Genomic DNA, 19,558 nt, shown 5'->3' on the forward strand with positions numbered 1-19,558 from the left:
GCCCTGCTATAATAGGAACACATTAACTGAAACAGCCAAGCTAGGTCCATTCCAAACAAAAAGTCAAACAGCCCTCACCAATTTCAACCTCCTTGGGCCTTGTCAGTTAGGTATAGCTTGAGTAATGTAGTACAATGAGCATGGGACCCACACCTGGGTATACCTGTTATACTTAGTGAATCCACTGCTTTTATTTTAATTTGGAGGAGATCTGGGCTGGCAGTGAGGACTTGGCACTTGCTATTGGAACAGGACCAAGTTTCATTTGCATTTGGCTGCTCTGTGTTTCAATAGGAGCAATAGGCAAAACATGATAAACAAGAATGGGACCGTGAGGGTTTGAAGCATTCCACCCATTACTTGTTTTTGTATTGTAAATCATACTAGTGCATTCCAATTGACAGTACACTATTGCCTTAGTAGGTCATGTGCACAAACATTACAGCAAAAAAAGGCTCCAGCCCACACCATCCAACCGTAACACATATTTAATAATTCAGCTTCATACCATGCCATAGTATACCATAACTTATCAAAGTGCTAGACAGCAGTGTATACATTACCACCCATACAATTGCATACCACACAAAGAAGCACAACATTCCACACAACATGTTACATAGCATTCATAGGTAAACCTCAAACCACAAGCCATCGACTAAATAGCCAACCCTCATAAGTTACAGTAACATGACATGCAACAATGTATCTTAGCAGTTTCATACCACACAACATTGCATCTCATAGCACAGCATCAGTTAAAGTTATATCAAACTATGACATTATAATAATATGGAAGAACTCCACACTTCATGTAACATCATCCACATTTACTCAGTAATGGATAATCAAATAACACCATGCGGACCCTTAAGGAGAGTCTCATATGAGGAAAAAAAACAAAATTGTTTACCTAAATACACCCACATTCAGCAAAAAGCTACCACATAATAGGTATATGTTGCACACATACGGCAAATATGTAACATGACATAAAGAAATTATTTTTTTGTGAATACCTTTTTATTAATTATTTATGCATAGAGTGTTACAATGTGCAATGTACAGTTACAAAACTAGTCTTTTTTTCATGACATAAAAGTATCCATCCACAATCAGGTCATTTTCATATCAGAATCTGTTGTACATGCTATACTATTAGAACATAAATAGTCTATTAGCAGAAAAATCTATTAATGATGTCAGCAATCCTGCTGATTTTACAAATTGTATGGCATAGATTAACACAGTACTTCAAATATATTGTTGTTGGGGGACCATCCTAACTCAGGAATTACTTATACCTATACATGCATTTTTTGATAAGTGAGTACATTTGATGGTGCTGTTTTTTTTTAGGGGTGGGAGTAATCCCATAATTTTCTGTAGCATAATTCTGCAAAATTGCAGAACAATTAAGCAAAATCCTGCAGAATTATTCTCAGATAATAACTCAGCATATAGACATATTTTAATAATGCAAAAGGCACCATGTCCTCAGAAATGGACAGAAGACGCATTTGTGCTAAGAAGATAGTCTTAAATATGACAGAACATGAACAGCAGCATCCACTTATGCTCACTAAATTTGTTGTTCTGCTGCAGTGGGATTTTTGTGCCAAATTACTCATACTTATACAATTGGGTGTAATGCATTATTTTTTGCAATTTTGTGTCAAAACAGTAACTCAAAATTACCAAAATTGCTCTGAATACTCCACAGTAAATAAAATCTCACCCAGGCCTATTTAGTTTACTGATTTACTATATATCTCAGTTTTCACTCATGAGTCATCATCAGGAAGGAGAAGCACCCTGCCATCAATGTCAATTGTTGAAGTGCAGAAGCTATGTGTCTTAAGCCTGATCAGTTTTTTGCTTTTGAACACCTGTCTTACCCTTACTTTTCAATGTCTGTTCCTCATAATAGGCCCACTTCTTAATTTCAATCTATCATTTCAATATATTGGGGCCACTATGGCTCTTCAAACTCATAGATATCTTGTGTCTAGCATGTACTAGTGTAAGGTCTATGAACCTACCCCTCAACTTTTTATCCCTAGTTTTTGGAAACAGGCCCAACAAACATAGGCTTTATAGACAATTGTCTGCCCAGATAGTTCTCTTGCATGATACTTCTGGCCTCCCTTCAGTGACCCAACATGTTAATAGATGTCTTTCCACTGCCCTGGAGTGGCTAAATTAGTGACATGGCAAGGTTTAAACACCTCATTTATAAGCTGAATGACAAACTGCAGATATTTTAAGAGATTTAAGGTCTCGTTCCCTAAAGATTGATGTACCAAATCCACCCATACATCCCAGGTGAATGTGGAATATAACATTCTGCTTTATATGCCATGTAGATTTCTATGTTTTATTCTCAGTTCCCTTACCCTTAAGGTTCCCTAGTCTTCAACGCCTTATAGTATTGACCAGCATTATAGGAGGTTTGGAATAGGAGGTCTTCAAATGTTGCTTACTTTTGTGTGGCTGTTTTATGATACCATCCTCCCTCTTCATTACAGATGCGTGCTTCCTTTTTTTCTTTTCTCTTCCTTCCTTCGATGGTTGTGTTCTCTTCATCTTTCCTCCGCGTTTGTATTATTACTGCTTTAATGGGGATCAGGTGTATGGATGAAATATGGGATTGTATTTTACTTTGTTATGTTCTAGCCCTTCTTGGCAGTTGTTTTTCACATGTTTATTGTCTTATTCTTGTTAATGTAATGAGGAAAACTCAAAAAACATTTAAATTCAACAAGCATACTGCAGGGATGTTCAGGATATTCCTGTTCATAACATCTTACTGAACTATAATACAATATTCCAATGTAGAATCAATAATGGGCAAATCCACTCCATGTAAAAAAAAGTCAGCTCCTCGATTGTTAATTCTAGGACATGGAGCTTCTCTCATGGGGAATGCAAAGTTTATATTTTTCCGGTGATGTAAACCCTATGCAAATGTTAATCCTGGATTTAAACATAGCATTTTGGGAAACTTTTGAAGTGTTTTGTAGTATATACTGATAGAGCGCGATTGTGCTCTTTCATTTGTAGGGGTGCATTATACAAGTAGTTTGCACCCACACATATATTCCTTTGTCGTGTTAAAATTTGGTGATTAGAATGTCTAATGTAATAACGTGTAAAGTGAAGTGATAGACACTTTCGTATAAAGTGGAGAAATCAACATTGTAACTATGCACTATTTGATGAAAGCTTTTATGTGCTGAGTTTATAAGTGACTAACCAGGGAACACTTGTTTGCTTTGTATGGCATTGATTTAAATGTGCACGGTAATAATGTTCACTTATATGTGTGCTTGAAGTCATTCTGTGATTGTTTCTTATGTTAGCCGAATTTTGTAGGCCTCATGTGTATTTTCCATTGTCGTGCTCTCTAGATGGGTTTATTCACAGAATTCATGTGTATGCAGAATCTGTTCTCTCGCATGTTTCTGTTGCAGGAGGAGAAATTCATCTTATTAGTTAGAATAACGCTTTTGTTTTAGGAGCTAGGCTTAGGAAGAAGAAGATACATTTGAACAAGTGATGTTGATAATGTGGGACAGTGTTTTTTCTCACTGGAGAAGGCTTGGGAATCAAGGTCATCGAACAAGAGGCTGGGAGCACTGCTACCACAAGAAAAGTTACCTACGAGGAGGTGTCCAGCTGGATGGGATGATTGTGTGATGTGATGATAGGTGTGTCCTATGATTTTTGTGTTGGGGTTAGGGACAGAGTCTGGGGGACTTCTGCCGTGCCTGAAGAGAAGAGAGTATGTTAGAATGAACTCTGTAGCTTTATGCTACTTGACCCATTCAAAGTGAGTGCACTTCTTAGGAAGCTTCCTGTGCTGATACCTTTTTCAGAACTTACCTGGGAAATGCTAAGTGGGGATCCTCCATTGATGTAGACTCTTGATGTTGGCGCAGTTATAGTCTGCATCCTAATTCTAGAACTGGTCATTCTTTGTATGCTACATTGTCTCACCTTTACCCGTAGGTTTTGCTTTGTATTAGTTCCAATAAATTTCTACACCCTCATTTTGAGTTGTTCGTATGTTCAGCTGTTTTTGACTTTGTAATAAACTAACTCAACTTTGAATTGGGAGTCTGTGATTCTTTGCAGTTTTGGTTCATTGATATTGTATTGTATGATTGGCAAGTGACTTTTCTCCCCTCCACACTTTTAAGCAGGAAACTAAGAGCCATCAACCAGGGGATCAAGAGTAAGTCTAGAACATAGAACCCAGCTCCATCAACGCCAAGCCAATCTCCATCACTCAGTGGGGTTCCTAAATCTTTTATCCATTTAATATGCAACAGTCAGTTACATTTTAGATTGTGAGTTTAGCGATCTATAGCAGAAGGATACCTCGTATTGCCTTTCATCTATAATGTAAATAGTGATGAGACTGGATTGTTTTGGGGGTTCCAAAACCACTGTCTTCCACCATTTTTAAATTGTCACAACTAGAACCCAGTACATCAAAAATTGCCCATGTGGTAATCCATAATCTCTACTTAGATCTCAAAGGCCACAAATATTTCCCCCTACTTAGAGGTCGACCAGAACTGTAAGTCCCCTCCCACTCCTGCACACCATTGCCAATTTCTCTGAAGTGTTAGTATTCTCAGTGAGGGTAGAGAAATCTCAAGAATGTATGGGGATTTAATGCAAGTCTGTTACAGTGCCCTAGTCAATACATACTGAAGCTTTTTGATGTCTGCGTCTCAGAAGCTAAACAAAACGCATGCAGATGTGAATCAGTGGGAGAGACTCCTGGCAGCGAGGAGGGGTTTCATTTGGTCATCTGTTGGACCAGAGGTGCTACCTGAATCATCTTCATGAAAGGAAGGGACAGACTACAAATTAACGACTAACGGAGAAGGGGGTTTGAGGACCGATTGAACAGAACTGCCACGGCGAGCATTTACTGACAGTGCAAATTTAAACAGCAACACAAGACTGCATACCCTCTGATGCAAATCTGGGAACGGCAAGCCTGCCGGAGAAGCAAACCAAGGTTTAAGCGGAGCGGAGATTCCTGGTTGCTGGTGTAGGGGCTGCTGTGCCTCGAGGTTTTGCGGAGCTCCGGTGGGGTAAGGCAGCGCGAGAGCTCCGGCGTTGCAGGGAAGCCGGCGCGAGGTCCAGTGGCAGAGCCAGCACAAGCAAATATATGAGGAGGATGCCTCTTAACCGACCTATCTTATTTTTACTGGTAAGTACTCTCAAAGATCAGAATAACAACACATCAATATTCCCCATACATATAGTGTCTACACACAGTTTTTGCTTTTTTCTTAGTTTTTTTTATTTAGTAACAAGCAAAAAGATTTTTTGTATCAAATATATATTCATATTTCATTTATATGTTTTTTCTTTTTTGTGCTTTACAGATATACTAAAACAAGTGAATATAGGTAATCAATAATGTGAGCATCAAATACATTGTTATCAAAACATGCTATTAAGACAAATTAGGTTTGCCCCTTAACAACCAAACATAAATGTCTGTGTTCACATCTGACATACTATTCTTGCATTCCAACATCCATACTTCACACAAAAAAAATATACAGTGAAAGAATTATAAAAACAAACAACTGGATGAATCTTCTACAAATTAGTTTTTGAGTATTTTTTTCAATTCTACTGTGATGACATTAGCAGCAAGTTAGGTTTCTTTTCTCATTGAACTTGGATTGATCCGTTTAGAGTTTGTTGTCCAGTTGTGAAGTAGCTGGTCTACGTACGTTTCGGTGAGAAAGTAATTGAGATCACCTTCCTCAGGACCATCAGAAATTGAGAATAAAAATAGAAAGGAAAGGGGCTTTGTTCTGAAAATATAAATACAAATACATTGTATATACGAATAGGGAATATTGATGTTCTTAATGTTTTCTTTAGAACAGCTATTTATGTATATTTCTTTCAAAGTGCTGGTACATGCAAGTCTCAGAGTGGGAGGAAATCGGAAAAAGGGAGACGAAGGAGAAAAAGAGGGAGAGAGATGAGCAGAAATTCTTCGAGTGAGGAGAATTAAATTGTCATCCTTCCAAGAGGTGAAAGACTTAATATATCAGTGAAAACAGAAAAAGCCATAGGATTCTTGATTATGCAGCCACTGTAGAGGAAAAACCAGATAACCTTGTGCTAAGGTAAAGATGAGTGTTTGCTGTGAAGTACCTGTTTAGGGGTAACACGTGACACTTATACAGGGTGTTAAATCGTCATGGCCAGTTCCTCTAGGACAACTGTAAAGTAGGACTTGGTCTATTATATCCAGGATCTGTTTATAGCTGAAGGTGAAATTAGAACAGATAAGAAAAATAGTCTTATCTCATAAGGCTGTGACTAAATAGTAGAAGGGTGTTGCAGCTCCCCACAGTATTGAGAGCCTCTTACGGAATAGAACAGCATACAACCTCGACCACCGGAAGCTTTGAGGAAGGGAGAGTCAGGAGGGGCAAGAAGTTTCCTCTATTGCACAGGAGAAGCCCGGGTAAGAAAGTTCCATTTCTTGCTTATAGAGAAAGGTGCCCCATTAGAAAGAGACATCCGAGATAAGCCCTTCAGATATACTCTAAGTGGGAGGTAAGAATTGTGCCCCCGCGAACCGGAGTCAAGATGGCAACAAGGTCAGAGGGTTGTGAGCGGCTGGGCTGGGAGCGGCAGAGTGCATGGAAGAAACCAACGTAACTGAGCCTGAGCCAAGATATAGAGGCCGAGCCGTAGCTGGAGCCAGCCCCCCCCCCCTGCCAGGGGGGATTACCACCAAGCCCTCTGTACTGCAACTGCAGGGTGTAATGCGGCAGGGAGCAGTAGGAGCCACAGATGTGATTAATGCAGCAGGCATTACTACAGCTCTAAAGGTAAAGTTGCTGTTAAATTTTTGATCAAACCCGGCGAATAACATAAAGGTTGGCAAGATGGCAAGATGGTAAGGTGTTTTGCCTGACACTTATTGAACTTAAAGTGGGTTTGGCACCACGGAGGTTTTAGTGGTTGTGGCGCCAGACGGTGTATGGAGCGACTCTACACAAGTAATACATCAGAGGGTCACTGTACCATAACAATAACGGGGTAAAGTCGCAGGGAAAAACACAATTCAAAAACCACGAGGAGAACCCCTTTAAGGAAAAATATATCGATTCCACAGAAAACAAGCAGTCTGCTATACCATTCTTTTGTTTTAATTATAAAAAATATATATAGTTATATATGTACTTTTCTCTTTGAGTTAATCAAAAAAAATGTTTTTGTTCAAGGACAGACTAACTCTTCGTCTGACTGTGAAGAGTAATGTAGATTGACGAAGCATGACACATATACTCTTGTCGACCTTAGCCTGAGGTACCTGTTGTTATAATATATACGAGTGGTCAGATGGTGGGATAAAGATAGAGCAGGATCGTCCCCCATAGAGAGATCACGGTGAGTCCTGTGTTACCTCAATATTTTAAGTACCCGGACTTGTACCACTAAGAGCCTGGTATTGGAGCAGGCCCTTGTGAAACCTGAGAAAAATAAGTGGCGCTTGTGGACTTAGAAGAAAGTGGTTGTAGAGTAGAGAAGAGTAAAGGGAAATGCCTCCAAAAGGGAAGTAACGCGGGAGGGATCAAAAAGTCTCTGAAAGCTGTAGTGCCAAGAAAAGCAAATAAAAAGTCCAGCAACAAAAGTCATTGACATTGGAGAGGATCAGCATAGATTCCGTGGGAGAAACAGCGACACCAAATAAACATGACTGTCCACCAGCCCTAGTAGAAGAAGCGAGTGAAACTTCCTTAGGGCAATCTATAAAGAAATTTGTGGGGAAATATTATAAAAAGAAGCCTGAAATATCTGAATATTCCCCGCAATTGGGGGGCACTCATGATAGAGACAGCATGAGCGACCAACGGACTGGAACTGGAACAGGTGTAATAATGGATGTAACAAATGATTCCTTCCAGCCACTATTTTTGGACCAAGGGGGAATAAATGAAGGGAAAATGTTTGAGCTGGAACCTAGATTATCATCATCACCTCGTCTATACTGTAATGGAAGAGAAGGGGAGAGCCCTAGAGTACATAAAACACCACAACAGGAATCTAATAGTCAGGAGAATAGGGGAATTGTAACTCCCCAACAAAGCTTTAACTCCTCAGATACCCTACAATCATCCTTGGCGCTTGACATGATTGCGTCCTCGGAATCATCTCTATTAGAGGTGATGTTTTGAATGCAAAAAACTCTCCAGGCAATATTAGAGGCTTTAGTTGAGAATAATGGACAAGGGAAATCCCATAAAATCCAACTACAACTGATTGCAGAGGAGCTGAAACAAATGAATAACTGTATGCCAAATATAGTACGCCCAGTAGCGGAGAAAAGGGAGCAGGAGGTAAATGTATCCCTATATAACAACGAGAATAAAGCCACACAGGTGAATGAAGTTATACAGATTGAAAATCCCCCGACAGTATACATCTCAAAGTGCCCTATGCGGGTAATAAAGAGGAGTGCATACAAAAGATCTAAAAGGGATAGGACCATAAAGAAGAGCAGAAAGCTCAGAAATAAGTCACAGAAAATGTCAGGAAAGACAAGGAAGGTATACCAAAACCAAAGCCAGAGTATAAAAAAGGGAGTCGTAATTTTAGAAAGTGAGGGACCACTGACAGATGAGATCATAAACATAAAGGCTCAAGGGAAGATTCAGAATAGGAAAGTGATGAGTACATCAAAGAAGTTGAACACCCTGTGTGAAAGTGCGCAAACCCAAGGCTTTGCAACACAGGAAAAAGCAGAAAGAATGGGGAGCAGGGTGGAGGGTGTACCAGCAGGGTCAAGAATGAAGGGTGAGTCCCACTTAGATAGAACAGAATTGAGAAGAGAGCCCGCTTCCATAATTAAGAGAAGCACGAGGATGCACGACAATATTGAGGACTTATGTGTGTTTATGGAACCATGGGGTCAGAGGGTGGGGAAAAAGCGACAAAGGAAAATAAAACCCCTAAATCGTACAAACCTATTGCAAATCCTGGTTAAATGCCGAACGCTAGGAGAGGTTACATCTGAAGGTATAAAACAAATAGGTTTTGTAATAAGTTTAGAAGGAAATGAGGTAACTAAAGTGTTTTTTTTATTCAGAATTTGTAAAGCAGTCGGTGGTAAAAGCAGAGAGAGATCTGGAAAAGGAGGGTATAAGATTTGTGCAGATCAATAAAATTGAGAGAGATGGGAATAAGTCCGGGAGCTTCTTCACCATGCAGGACTTTGCCCGGAGCAAGTACAGTATGAAGCATTAGGCGTCCACGATAGAAGAATCTGCACAGATAAAGATCAAGGAGGGTTAAAAGTAACAATACCGAATACCACATGCGAGCCAATGTTGAGTAACCGATAGGACCTCCTAATCGATTATTCAAATCGTTGGGAGGACAATCTGTCCAGTGTTGTAAGTGAAGTGGACTAGGATTCAGGGGACTCGCACAGCCTACGGACTCTGTCTTGGAATATTGGGGGATATAAGAGACAGCTAGCACAAGACGCCTTTAGAGAAATGTTAGGTGTCTATGACATATTGTGTCTGCAGGAGTCCTGGTTGTGTGAGGTACCCATTCCAATAGATAGTTTTTTTATGGTAACTAAGGAGGCAGTACGAATGAACTTGGGCCGACCCTCGGGGGGCTTAATTACTCTGGCATCAGTAAAAAAAGCCAATAAAATAATTAATCTAAATGTGAATTGTAGGTGGTTACTGGCATGCCAGATAGAACTGTAGAGTGGGACCGAGATAAAAAGACAAATTATTGTGATAAATGTATATATTCAACCAGGAGTAATAACAGATTAAGAAGTTCAATTGTGCATGCTAGAGAAAGATTTGGAATCTATATGTATGACGAAAGCAGCATATTTGATAATGATTTTAGGAGATTTTAACCATAAATTAGAACCATCCCTTAGTGATAAATTGTTTAAGGAAATTTTAGCTACCTCACATATTCCTCATGCTAACTTTGGCGGCATAGGTAGTGCCGCATGAGATAAATATTTGGTACAGTTCCTTGGATCAATAGGACTATTCTGTGCCAATGGACGGACGACTTTGGATTGCCCGGCAAAGAAGACTTTCCACTCAGGGAATCAGAACTGCCCAATTGATTATGCTTTCATTGATGCATGGCACTTTAAGGATGTGGAACAATTTGAGGTACTGCAGAGTGAGGGTAGTGACCATTGGCCCTTAGAATTGTTAATCAAGATGGAAGAGGATCCAGCAAGAGAAAGAGTGATCCCCTTGCAGATTGAATACCCCAGACGCATAACCACCCGTATAACCGAGGAAAGCCTGCAATTGGTTAATAATTTGTTCATTGATTATACTACTGTTGGTAATGTACCACATAAAGTAAAAATTCTAATATGGTACAAGCGGACTATCGAGCAGGTGGTAAATTGCCTAAAAATAAAAGTTAAAAAAGGGCCCACCCATAAAAACAACGGAAATTTAAAGAACTGGTTTAATAACGAGCGCAGAAATTTGAAACTTAGGGTACGGAAATGGGAAAGACAGTTAAAGAAAAAGCCAGATAAGGAGACAATGGAGAGCCTTCGAGTGGCGAAATCTGAATATGAAAATAAAATAAGAGAAAGGAAACTAGAAGATAAATTAAAAAATTGGCAAACAATGTTAGAAGTGATAAACACAAACAATATAAGAGCCCTCTGGCATTTGGTAAAAGAGGGCAAGTTACAAGGGGAAATGCGATGCTTGGTGGGTGAGGATGATTGGGTTACCCATCTGAGCAATATATATAGGGGTAAAGTTTTGAAGAATACCCTGAAAGTAAAGCCTGAGGAGCTAGAACAATTAAAACAACACTTTTCCTTTCAAAATATAAAAAAACCAATTCAATCTTTAAAGCTAATAAAAGCTTCAGGACCAGACAATCTTCCCGCTATTATTCTGAAAAATAATACAGATTGGTGGGCGAGCTTCTTAAAAACAACCTTCCAACAAATTCTTGCGGTGGGGTCTTTCCCAGAAAGTTGGAAGGGAGCAATTATGAGACCAATCTATAAAAAGGATGATGCTATGCTGCCCCAGAACTATCGCCTCATAAGCCTGCTGGATGTGGGAGAGAAGGTTTTCTCCAAAATATTATTAGGGGTAGTGAAAGCCTGGGCAGAACAGCATGACCTGATACCCATAGAACAGGGGGGGTTTAAAGAAGAGCATTCGACCATTGATCACTGCCTCAGTTTATGGGCATTAGCAAGAAAGGCAATAGAAGTGCGTGGTAGCTTGTTTTGCTGTTTTGTTGATTTCCGAGCCGCATTTGACTTGGTATATCGCAATATATTGTGGAGTATGTTGGTAAAGCTCGGAATCAACAAAGCAGTTCTTTCATTAATCAAGGATATGCACTCTAAGAATTGGGATAGAGTAATCCTAGATGATCTTGGGACATTATCTAAGAAGATTCCAATATTGAACGGCCTGAGGCAGGGCTGTGTTTTAGCCCCTTTGTTATTTTCCCTGTTTGTATCTGACCTACCAACTACATTGAGTAAAGCAGGAGGTTTAAGCCCTAAGATGGGGGGAACCCATATTTCATGTCTGCTATACGCGGATGACTTAGTGATAACAGACATGACAGAGTTAGGTTTACAAAAGAAACTAGATACCTTTTTAGATTACTGTAATAAGAAAAGCCTCACGGTTAATCTAGAAAAGACTAAGCCTGGGCGAAGCACTACGCTACGCTCGCGTAGTTTGCGAAGTTCGCGCTACTTCGCACTACGCGAACTGCACGTAGCACAGTGCGAACACGCGTAGCGTAGTGTTGCGTAGTGCTGCGGTCATTTTTTGCTTGCTCACGGTCCTCAACGTCAAGTTGGCGACCGCGAGCAAGCAAAATGACATCCCGGCGAGACTTTTTCCTTGTTCGCGATCAGCAACATCAAGTTGGCGATCGCGAGCATGGAAAATAAACCTCCCGCCGAGATTCCCAACGCGAGGAGGTCAGGTTTCTCATTGCGAGGGGCCGCGTATGCTCGCGACCACTCGCGATGAGAAACTACCAGTTCGCGTTGAGAAAGCTGCCGCTCGAGTAAAAATCTACTCGAGCAGCAGAAAACTACAGCTTGCACTGTGCAAGATGCCATTTTCAATGATTGCACAGTGCCGGTTGCTTGTCCGCACTGTGCAATCATTGAAAACAACATCTTGCACAGTGCGAACATGTTACTACGCAGTTCGCGAAGTGCTACGCGTAGCTCGCGTAGTGCGAACTTCACTTTGCGTAGCTTCGCGAAGTGCTACTTCGCGAATTACGCCCACCCTTAGAAAAGACCAAAATAATGGTATTTGGAAAAAGAAAAAGTTCCTTCTACTGGAGACTGGGGGATGTTAGAATTGGTATAGTAGATAAATATAAATATCTGGGCATGTGGTTTGATAGTAGATTAAATTGGAAAGACCACATTCAGACGTTAAAAGCGAGGTCCCTTTCCACAGTCTGGGGTCTTAAACAATTTAAACAGAAGTATGGAGGCCCATCACTGCGACCAATACTCTCAGCCTTTACTGCATCGGTCCAATCACAATTTTTATATGGTGTCAAGGTTTCATTTATGGGGGGTAAATCAGATTGGAACCAAGAGGAGGGAAAATGTGTGAAACAACTTCTCGCCCTCCCATCTTCAACTATGTTACAGACTGTGCGAGTAGAATGTCATCTCACAGCCTGGAACTATCGGGGAATGCAAGCGACATTTAATTTTTGGAAAAGATTGAATGGAGAAGGCCCCCCCAAAATAGCATATCTCTGTAAGAAAGAAATAGAGACTAGTGATCTTACTTGGGCGGTCCAAGCAAGGAACAAATTAGAGAAGTTATGTGTTAAACTTACTCTAGAGCAAGATCTTTGGAAATCAATGCAGCAGATCCCTAAGCGGGAGTTACGGGCTTTTGTTAACGCGGAGGCACGAGAAGAAGACTTATGCTACTTGAAGAGCAAATCTTCGGCCCAGTTTCTGTTAAATGGATGGATCAATGATGATGTTTTCCCCTATATAGAAGCTATGTCTAACCCAAAGCTCAGAAATGTAATATTGAAATTTAGAGTCGGCCTGAACCCAAGTAATATTAATGGGAAGATAAAATTACTTATGTCGAACGACCAAGGCCTGTGCTCATGTGGCCTACAAGTAAAATGCAGTAGCGAACATATTTTGCGGGACTGTTTGCGCTTTTTAGAAGAACGGAATTATTTTTTAAAACCTATTTTTATTGTTTATGAAAGCTTCAGTAGAGACCAAGCACTTAGTTTACTGACAAATATGAGGTTTTTAAATGTGGCATGTGCAATAGGAAGATTTTTAATTGCTATACAGGAGTCAATGAGTGAAATGGCATAGGTTGAAAATTCAATCTTACCTATGAACTGGGGTCTATGCAAGATTTTGTATACATGTATAGCTAATGTATAAGCAACCCCTTGCTGCCTTGGTGATGAACTAAGTGCCCTTATACGTGAGCTTTTTATGATATATTTTAGCAGGCTTTTATTGTGTAGTATACTGTTTTATGGTAAAACCTTGGGACAAATCATGTATTAAGTATTTGTAAAGTGTAATTTTTTTTATGGTTAAATATGCCAAATAAAAATATTCAAATGGATGGACATACTGAAGTGTCGTAACCAGACTTTCTTCCCCAAGCACTGGAGGTCTTTAAGAGGGATTGAGCAGAAAGTGTGTGAGTGTGCCCATTAGGGGCAGTGTTGCGTTTTCATCTTCAAGCAGATTTGGAAAATCATTCTACACCTGTCCTCCTATTACAGTTATGTGGCCAGATAATAACACTCTAAATTTGGGACAACCAGTCCTCCATAATTCTTGGGGAGTCTGCTTTTAGTCAGGAGTATTCTACACCTGTCCCATCTCCAGTTCAAATTTGTATGCAACTCATCTATCTCACAAAATATCCTCCTAGGTATGCCTATGGGTAAGGAAGAGTACAAATATAATAGACTTGGTAATAAAACAAGTTTTAAAAGTGCCATTTTTCCCATAACTACATTGGGAGTGGATCTCTGACATATTATCGAAAGACACATTATCGAACTACACAAATATTGCGTCAAAAATATCGACATCAAAATTATCGACATTGTATACTTAATTAAAAAACTACACTAATATCGACACTACAATATCGTAATACAATTATATCGATCACACAAAAATCGCACACATCAATATCGCAATACTAAATATCGACATAAATAAATAAATATAACACATGTAACAAATATCGATAACCACAATATAGACATCAATAATATCGTTTTTTTAAAATATATCGACAATTCTAATACTAATAAAACCAATACTTTAAACAACATAAATACAATATTTTCCGAAAACATACATTTTCCAATTATATTCTACTTAAACATAAACATAACATTTATAACGATAAAAATATTTAACAACATAATAAAAAAACACTGAAATAATTATCACATAGGCATTTCGAACACATTTAAAAAAATTAAAACACATTATAAACAATCTTTTTCTATATAATTATTTAAAACTCTCCTCCTTTAAAACGAAATATACTCTTACTTAGCATTTTCCATAAAAGGAAACCAATTAACTAAAAAAAATTCAAAACATCCAATAGAAAGGCCACATACAGAAAACAACCAATAACATTCAAGAAACAATTTAAAACCACTATATAAACCAATTAAAACAAGTCTTCTACTGTGCCTTAAACCAAAGCATTGAATGAAGAAGAAACTCTGCTAAACAGAAGAAACCTACATCCTACTACTATTCTAAAAACGTAAGTAAATTATCTTTTCTAACTAAACTGCCAAATTAAACTAAAACACTAATTTATCTTTACTCAAATAAATAACTAACTTATATATTCCATCTCTTTATGTTTCCACTACAGATATTACTCAAAACAGCTAAAGAAAATATTGAACATTGCCAGAAAGGACTCACTAAAAAAGTAAGTATACTATCAAAATACTTTCTAAAATATTAATTAAATCCTACTCAAACCCCAAAACATCCTAAACCCCTAAACAAATCCATGTTCTCTTTTTTAAGTTTTTAAAAACCTGTATACATTAACACCTATAGTCTATACCACTCGGCATGAGGGAAGGCTCCGTTTGCTTAGGGAGAGGTTGGGCTCCTGTATCTTATTTCTTAGGGAGGAGGGGCACATCGGAAGACGGGTAGAGGACGGGGGTACACTGACATGGGGTGGGGGGGGGGGGTAGAGGACTGGGTGGGAAGGTTGTTCCTTCTCCTGAATAATTGGTCTTGATGATAAATGTGTGGTACTTCCTGTACGGGTGAAGGCGGGGGGATGTTTGTTGAGTTGTTGATTTGGAAAACAATAAAAAACGTTTCAACAAAAATAATATAGTCTATACCAAACAGCAATACCACCCCACTTAAAAAAACTAAACCAACCAAAACAATATGGTGCCGATCACGATCCGGTAAAAAATTCCCCCGTGCGACTCGTATCGGGTCTTTTTACCGTACGAATCGTACAAGTGCCGTACGAACTGGCAATCACGATTCGCATGGTAAAAAGTCCATACGACCCGCACCGGGAATCATTCCCCACACGTCCTCGGGTCGGAAAATGTGTCCGACACGTCCTCGGACGATTTACCTTACAAACGTAAAAAGCCAAGTCCGACCGAGGAATCACGATCCATCCCGTGCGTCCGAGCCTACAACCGTATGGAAAAAACACCGTCCGCACCGAACACCAATAGCAACCATGGAGACATGTGCCCGCATACGCGCCCAACACTCCCCCCAGCCCCCGTACGTCCGACACGTACCCCCCGTATATGTATACCCCCACCCGTCTATGTACACCCCAGTACGTTCCAGTCGTACCCCCACCCCAGTACGTGTCGTACCACCGTCAATGTAAACCCCCCCACCCCTGTACGTGTCGTACCACCGTCAATGTACACCCCCCCACCCCTGTACGTGTCGTACCACCGTCTATGTACACCCCAGTACGTTCCAGTCGTACCCCCACCCCAGTACGTGTCGTACCACCGTCAATGTACACCCCCCCACCCCTGTACGTGTCGTACCACCGTCAATGTACACCCCCCACCCCTGGACGTGTCGTACCACTGTCTATGTACACCCCAGTACGTTCCAGTCGTACCCCCACCCCAGTACGTGTCGTACCACCGTCAATGTACACCCCCCCACCCCTGTACGTGTCGTACCACCGTCTATGTACACCCCAGTACGTTCCAGTCGTACCCCCACCCCAGTACGTGTCGTACCACCGTCAATGTACACCCCCCCCACCCCTGTACGTGTCGTACCACCGTCAATGTACACCCCCCCACCCCAGTACGTGTCGTACCACCGTCAATGTACACCCCCCCACCCCTGTACGTGTCGTACCACCGTCAATGTACACCCCCCACCCCTGTACGTGTCGTACCACCGTCTATGTACACCCCCCCACCCCTGTACGTGTCGTACCACCGTCTATGTACACCCCAGTACGTTCCAGTCGTACCCCCACCCCAGTACGTGTCGTACCACCGTCAATGTACACCCCCCACCCCTGTACGTGTCGTACCACCGTCTATGTACACCCCAGTACGTTCCAGTCGTACCCCCACCCCAGTACGTGTCGTACCACCGTCAATGTACACCCCCCCACCCCTGTATGTGTCGTACCACCGTCAATGTACACCCCCCACCCCTGTACGTGTCGTACCACCGTCTATGTACACCCCCCCACCCCTGTACGTGTCGTACCACCGTCTATGTACACCCCAGTACGTTCCAGTCGTACCCCCACCCCAGTACGTTCCTGGCGCACCCCCAACACAACCTCCTAAGTACGGAGCGCACCCCATGCCCCAACATCACAACCGCATGTACGAGTCGTACAAAGCCACACACAAGGACCAAATCGTACAACCAAATGGCCCATGTACACACCGTACACACGCTCAAAACGCACGTACACAACAAGGACAAAACAAAACAACTCAACAATACACCATTCGAAAGGCACACAGCCACTAAACATGGCCAACAACCACTAAAATAACACAATCACTGACCTGCAACTGTCAAAAACAAACAGAGGACCAATACACCACCACTCCTTATAACACACCCACCCAAAATTCAAACACTGCCACACCCACCCATGGACCAATAAAAAGGGCCCACACACACAAACCATGAGCCTTTGCAACAGACCCACTGCTGCCAGACACCACAGAACCAGACTACAAGCGACACCACATCTTACACTTGCACACCTTCACACGACCACCCTCACAAACACCCTCTCATCACATTCACACACACACACAACCATCCACACCCCCCCCCAACATCCACACACCCCCCACACCCACACCATCCCCACCCACACCCCTCACCATGCCCACTACCAAGAATCCAAAGTTCAGTCACCGAGAGTTGGAGGTCCTTGTTGATCAAATCCTCAGAGTCGAGCCACAGATCTTTGGAACATTGGTCAGAAGCACCAGCCAGGCAGCCAAAACAGCCATGTGGCAGACCATCGTCGATGCTGTGAATGCTGTTGCGGACACCAGGAGGACCAAGCAGGATTGCCAGAACAGGTGGTACGATCTGCGGAGGAGGGTCAGAGCCAAGAGACAGGAGGAACACGACCAGGCCAACGCCACCGGAGGAGGGCCCTCCCGCAGACCCGTACAGTACCATCCCTGGGAGGAGAGGGTGATGGCCATACTGCCGGTGGAGGCAGTTGAAGGAGTAGAAGGACTCCGAGACCCGGGTGAGTACACAAACAACGCACCTCACATGGGGGGAACTGCAACCACAACCAAAATTAATAACAGGCACGCAAACACCACAAGCCATCGCATTACTCAACCACACTCCATGAGCAGGCACATGCCACTGCTGCCACCATGCCCCATGCACCCAGCTGGACAATGTCAAGTCACAGGCCACAGAAGACAACAACACATGACACGGTAACCCGGATGGCGGGAGGGTGGGCACCAAGAATCACATAGTGCGACTCCAAAGCAGACAACAATGCCCTCTGCCCATATGGCCTAGGTCACAGCCAGACAAACACTGTGTCCCAACACAGGAATGACTTGCCAGCAAATGGCGGATGCCTTGCATCAACACATGGGGGTGAAGGCACTGTTTTGCACATGCCAGCAGCTAATGAACAGCCAACAGTGTGAAAGAGTGGCAGCACACACCACCACAGCAGCAGCGCACAGACACACAGCAGACAAAATGGGTGCCTGGAGATCAGAAACAAACTCACATCAACAGGCCAAGGGCCACTCAAAGATCTGCTAACAGTGTGTGCCCAGGAAGCTGGGCCAAGGTGACAGAGGGTGACACACGGAGGGAGGGAGAGGGGGACACAGAGGGAGGGAGAGGGGGACTGAGAGGGAGGGAGACACAGGAAGATGGACAGAGGGAGGAGGCTGACACACAGAGGGAGGGAGAGGGGGACAGAGAGGGAGGGAGAGGGGGACAGAGAGGGAGGGGGACACAGGAAGATGGACAGAGGGAGGAGGCTGACACACAGAGGGAGGGAGAGGGGGACAGAGAGGGAGGGAGAGGGGGACAGAGAGGGAGGGAGAGGGGGACAGAGAGGGAGGGAGATACAGGAAGATGGACAGAGGGAGGAGGCTGACACACAGAGGGAGGGAGAGGGGGACACAGAGGGAGGGAGACACAGGAAGATGGACAGAGGGAGGAGGCTGACACACAGAGGGAGGGAGAGGGGGACACAGAGGGAGGGAGACTCAGGAAGATGGACAGAGGGAGGAGGCTGACACACAGAGGGAGGGAGAGGGGGACACAGAGGGAGGGAGAGGGGGACACAGAGGGAGGGAGAGGGGGACACAGAGGGAGGGAGAGGGGGACAGAGAGGGAGGGAGAGGGGGACAGAGAAGGAGGGAGACACAGGGAGAGCAAATCAGTCCTTTGGTGTGTGGGAATGTCTGCTCATCAGCAGGTGGACTGCGTGCATGTAGACAAGGGTGCCCAGTGCCAGAACCCCCCCTCTTCATCATGGCAAAACGCAGGGCCATGTTACAACCTGTACACGAGCACAAGGACAGCCACCTGCATCATATGAGTGTGTGGATCCACTCCATGTGCACATGTACAGTGCTACAAGGAAGGCGCAAACGCATAGCTCGGCACACATGCACACTCCACTGCTGACTGCAGTCACACTTGACGCAGCAAGTAAGACTGTGCCACACATAGTTAAAGGGGCCAAATTGGTGCCCAAGGGACACACACATGCACAAGTGCACTGTGAGTGGAATGCAAGACAGATCCTAATTCCAAGAGGAAATGTGCCAACTTTGTAACGGATGAAACATGGATGTTGCATGGATCAAAAGTAACATTGTCTCTCTCACACACAGGTCAACGTCGTGCTGCACCCCCCAACACTGGGGGGGAACACTCACAGGACCCGGATCTGCAGGA

The sequence above is a fragment of the Triturus cristatus genome, chromosome 5_1, assembly GCF_964204655.1.
Source record: "Triturus cristatus chromosome 5_1, aTriCri1.1, whole genome shotgun sequence".
In the NCBI taxonomy this organism is placed as follows: Eukaryota; Metazoa; Chordata; class Amphibia; order Caudata; family Salamandridae; genus Triturus; species Triturus cristatus.